Consider the following 6000-nt stretch of genomic DNA (forward strand, 5'->3'; position numbering starts at 1 on the left):
CTTTTCCTCTTTGTTTAACCATTATCCGCAAACACAAACATCTTACATTGTTAGTATCAATAGATGCAGTGAGCAACATTTATGCAGAATGAATTGCAGATAGAATTGAAAAGTTGCAGCCAAGTTGCAGAAACAGCCCAGTACGGACCGGACAAAATGGAGTGCGGCCGCACAGGGACCACCCCAGACCGCACAATAACGACTGCGGTCCGCACAGGGATGGGGTTCAGACTACCCTTCCTCTAAATCTGACCAGTGCGGCCCGCACAAAATGGTACTGTGGTTGCACTGGGCCAGTGCGGACCACACAAAATGTAGTGCGGCCGCATTGGGCAAGGGTCATCTTGACACAAGATCATTAGTGCGGTCCGCACAAAGTGGTATTGCGGACCGCACTAGGGCACCGCTGACTGCATAAAAATGACCGCGGTCCGCACAAGTGCCCAAAAGTGGCATTGGGCTAAGGTTCTTAGATTTTTCTTTTAAGTTCAAATTTTGCTAATTTATGTCCCTACATATTTACCCAGTCCATAAAACTCATTAAGTCCTCATGAATCAGTATTACAACCAATCTAACCCAGCTAGCGAACTAATTACGGGAGGAACAAGAATTATAAGCTAAGAAAAATTGAAAATAAAATGAAATTGACAGAATTGAAACAAGAAAATCAAAAATTATGTTACCAGTTGTTAGATAAAGTGAGGACTGATCGATATAAGTAGTTAATCACAAGAATATAGGAAGATGAACAGTGCTTTATGCTTTTGAGAGTTAAAATTGCGAAAAGGATAAAAGGGGGATAAAAGGGGGTCCCCAGGGTCTATTTATAGAAAAGCCCCTGGGGCCCAGTCTCACCTACCAGTGCGGACCGCACTAGGCTGTTATGATCAAACTTGGCCCAGTATCCCACTGTGGTCCGTACAAAATAGACCGCGGCCACAGTGGTCCACCACGGACCGCACAAAGTGTAGTGCGGCCGCAGTGGCAAACTTCAGAGAGGTATCATTTTGGCCTTCACCAGTGCGGACCGCTCACTAGTGCGGACCGCACAAAGTGTAGTGCGGCCGCACTGGCAACTTCAGAGACTGAACATTTTCTTCACTATGTCTTGCACTGCATCAACACAATACCTGCAACATCTCACAACCAGTCAACCCAAAAATCAATCCTATAATACAAAGAAAATCAAATGGGTTGCCTCCCAAGAAGCGCCTGATTTAATGTCGCGGCACGACGTATGTTACCACCACATCACTTGAGATGAAGGAGCGCCACCACATGGCTATCATCAAACTTTCCAAGATAATGCTTTACCCGGTGCCCATCAACTCTAAAGACTTCACCATTTTTGTTTTCAAATCAAGATCACCAAAAGGGGTCACAAACACAACTTCAAACGGTCCACTCCATTTGGATTTGAGCTTTCCCAGAAGCAAGCCTAACCGGGAGTTGAACAAGAGAACCAAATCACCTACGTTGAACTTCTTTCCACGAACATATTTGTCATGAAGGTACTTCATCTTGTCCTTATACAAGGACGAACTAGAGTAGGCATGGAATCTAAATTCATCAAGTTCATTGAGTTGTTCAACACGAAGATTAGCTGCAACATCCCATTCAAGATTCAACTTCCTCAAAGCCCACATGGCCTTGTGCTCTAACTCAACCGGAAGATCGCATGCTTTCCCAAACACCAACCAATACGGAGACATCCCAATCGGAGTTTTGTAAGCCGTCCGATAAGCCCATATAGCGTCATCCAACTTCTTCGACCAATCGGTCCTGTTTGCATTGACCGTCTTTGACAAGATACTTTTGATTTCTCTGTTGGAGACTTCCACTTGACCACTAGCTTGAGGATGATAAGGGGTTGAAACCTTATGATTGACACTGTACTTGGAAAGTAATGTGTCGAAGCTTTATTGCAAAAGTGAGACCCCCCATCACTAATAATCACACGAAGAGTGCCAAACCTTGTGAAAATGCTCTTTTTAAGATATGCAACAACACTCCAGGTTCCATTATTAGGCAAAGCCACGGCTTCAACCCATTTTGAGACATTGTCAACCGCTACGAGAATGTAAGTATTCCCACAAGAGCTAACAAATGGACCCATGAAATCGATGCCCCAAACATCAAAGATATCCACTTCAAGAATGGTATTGAGAGGCATCGCATCCCTTTTTGAAATTCCACCCGCTCTTTGGCAATCATCATACCTATTCATAAAATTACCCGTATCTTTGAACAAGGTGGGCTAATAGAATCCACAACTAAGAACTTTCGAGGCGGTCCTCACCCCACCATGATGGCCACCATAGGGTGAAGAATGGCAAGCCTCTATGATACTAAATTGTTTTTCCTCCGGGACACATCTACGAATCACAAAATCCGTGCAAATCTTGAACAAGTATGGCTCATCCCAATAGAAATCCAAACTATCCCGCTTGAGCTTCTTCGTTTGGTTAGAAGAGAGCTCACACGGGATTACTCCAGTCACAAGGTAATTGGCAACATTGGCAAACCATGACATATAATTCATTGACACCGCAAGGAGTTGCTCATCGGAAAATGAATCATTTATCTCAAGGCCATCACAAGGCCTCCCCTCCTCCTCCAAACGGGACAAGTGGTCCGCCACTTAGTTCTCACTACCTTTCCGGTCCATAATTTCTAGATCAAACTCTTGAAGTAGTAACACTCATTGCATCAATCTTGCCTTGGAGTTTTTCTTTGTCATCAAGTACCTAAGAGCGGCATGATTGGTGTGCACTATGACCTTGGCCCCCATAAGATACGGCCGAAACTTTTCCATTGCAAATACTATAGCCAACAACTCTTTCTCAGTGACTGTATTGTTCCTTTGAGCCTCATTCATGGTCTTGCTTGCGTAGTACACCAGATGACACATCTTGTTAATCCTTTGACCTAAAACAGCCCCAATCGCAACGTCACTTGCGTCACATATGAGCTCGAAAGGCAAGCTCCAATTTGGTGCGGTAATGATAGAGGTAGTGGTCAACTTAAGCTTGAGAAGCGCGAATGCTTGCATATATCCCTCATCGAACACAAACTTTGCATCCTTTTCTAGCAACTTGCACAAGGGGTGTACCACTTTTGAAAAATCTTTTATAAACCTCCGGTAAAAACCCGCGTGCCTAAAAAAACTCCTCACCCCTTTGACAGAAGTAGGGGGAGGAATCCTTGAAATCACCTCTATCTTGGCTTTGTCAACTTCAATCCCTCACTTTGAAATTTTGTGACCCAACACTATACCCTCTTCAACCATGAAATGGCATTTTTCCCAATTGAGTATGAGGTTTGTGTCTTCACACCGGGCCAACACTCTATCCAAATTACCCAAACACTCTTCAAAGGAATCCCCAACCACACTGAAATCATCCATGAAAACCTCCAAGATATCTTCCACCATATCGGTGAAAATAACCATCATGCATCATTGGAAGGTCGTCAGAGCATTACACAATCCGAACGGCATCCGAGAGAAAGCGAATATGCCATACAGAGAGGTAAAAGTGGTCTTCTCTTGATCCTCAGGGGAAATTAAGATTTGATTATACCCCGAGTATCCATCCAAAAAGCAATAAAAAGCACGCCTCGCAAGACGATCAAGCATTTGGTCAAGGAATGGCAATGGGAAATGGTCCTTTCGGGCCACCTTGTTTAGCTTTCGGTAGTCCATACAAACCCTCGAACCTGTGACTGTCTGAGTAGGAATAAGTTCATTATTGTCATTGGTCACCACAGTCATACCACCTTTCTTCGGTACACATTGCACCGGAGAAGTCCATGAGCTATCAGAAACGGGGTACACAACCCCGACATCCAACTATTTGATCACTTCTTTCTTCACCACTTCTTGCATAGCCTAGTTCAGTCTTCTTTGATGCTCCAAGTAAGGCTTTGCATCATCCTCCAAGATAATTTTGTGCATAAAAAATGTGGGGATTATTCCCCTAATGTCAGCTAGAGTCCATCCAATATCCCTTTTCTGCTTTTGAAGCACCGTCAAAGTGGCCTCAACCTGCATGTTAGTAAGGCAAGAAGAAAGAATAACTGGTAAAGTAGAGTTTGATCCCAAGAATTCATACCTGAGGTGTGGATGAAGTGTTTTTAACTCCAACACCGGTGGCTCCTCTATTTATGGTTTTGTTGGTGGAGTTTTCCGGTTTTCAAGATCCAAAGACAATTTTCTAGGCTCATAAGAATAAGAGCCCATCCCATGTAAGGCATTCACACACTACACACTACTTACATCCTCATTGACATCAAGATTTAATAGCACGGCCTCAAGAGGATCCTCAATGTTGATCATAGCACTCGTATCATCCACAACACAATTGTGACAAGGTCTACAAATGAGCACACCTCGGTGCTATTGGGTTGCTTCATAGACTTGCAAATGTGGAAAATGAACTTTTCATCTCCCACTCGGAAAGTGAGCTCACCCGCTTCAACATCAACCAATGCCTTCCCCGTTGCAAGGAAAGGTCTACCCAAGATAATAGGAACCTCATAGTCCACAACACAATCCAAAATGACAAAGTCGGCCGGCAAAATGAATTTGTCCACCCAGATAAGCACATCATCAAAAATTCCCAAAGGTCTCTTTATCGATTGATCCACCATTTGAAGTCTCATTGAGGTTGGCCTAGGTTGCCCGATACCCAAAGTTTTGAAAATCAAGTCGGGCATTAAATTGATACTAGCTCCCAAGTCACATAGAGCCTTGGCAAAATCCGCACTCCCAATGGTGCAAAGAATGGTGAACGCACCGAGATCTTCAAGCTTCGAGACCATTGATTGCACTATAGCTCTAACTTGGTGAGTCATCTTTATAGTTTCACAATCCATAGAACACTTCTTTGTAACTAAGTCTTTCATGAATTTTGCATAACCAGGCATTTGTTCAAGTGCCTCCACCAAAGGTACATTAATAGATAAGCTCTGTTACGCCCCACAATATTACGTCGATATTACGCTTTGCAGTATTAAGTTACGATAATGTTGCACCTTGAAGTATTGTATGTTGGATTTGTCGTAAGGTAATTGACATCAGTCCAAGTAAAAGATTATTTGGATATTATAAGGATTACACTATTTATACAAGCTATAAATATGTATTATGAAGGATAAAATGGTACATGGATTAAAGAAAACAAGTTTCGTTGAAAGTGGACAATTTGGAATAAAATACGGGTCGAGCAATAGTACCCAATAATTATGAACTAGTACCATACAAGGTGCAATGTGACCACGGTAGTATAATATATAAAGTATATATGAAGTATTTTAAAAATAAATAGAATTTTAAGTAATTTGTGGTAATTTTTAAATTATGCGGATAATTGATTAATTACCGGGTAACAAGACATTACCCGGTTAACTAATAAGTGGTTAAAAATAATTGATAATTATCCCCCTCAAAATGTGGCAGAAGGCCACAAAGTGAAGGTATGACTCTTGCTATCCATGACTAGGTGGCAATTGGTGGCAAAGAAAGGGGTGCATTATCATAATTAATATAATATCTTCCATCAGAATTTAAAAACTTTACAAACACTAAAGGATTGTCATCTTGGAGCCAAAAGAGACGATAGCCTCCATGGAAATTGTACCATCTTCAAATTTCTTTTCAACAAAAACTAATTTCTGATTGAAAGCTAATTTCGCATGATCTTCACCTAATTTCTGTGGAAGCTAATTTCAAGCTTCTAAAAGAGTATGGTGCAATCTTCGCCAGAAATATTATACGGAGTTTTTCCTACTCCAGGTATGTTAAGGCTATCCCTTCTTTATTTTGGCATGATCCATACGATACGAACGAAAAGTGCAAATGCACAAATTCCATAAGTGACTCTATTCATAGAAGTATTAGAAATATCTATGTTCTTTAATTTCCATGTGTCATAATATTTTATCATCTGTTCATGGGTCTCAGAAAAATACGAAGGTTGAAAAGAGTTTACTTTATGATA

This window comes from Nicotiana tabacum, chromosome 10 (assembly GCF_000715075.1).
Source record: "Nicotiana tabacum cultivar K326 chromosome 10, ASM71507v2, whole genome shotgun sequence".
Taxonomy (NCBI): domain Eukaryota; kingdom Viridiplantae; phylum Streptophyta; class Magnoliopsida; order Solanales; family Solanaceae; genus Nicotiana; species Nicotiana tabacum.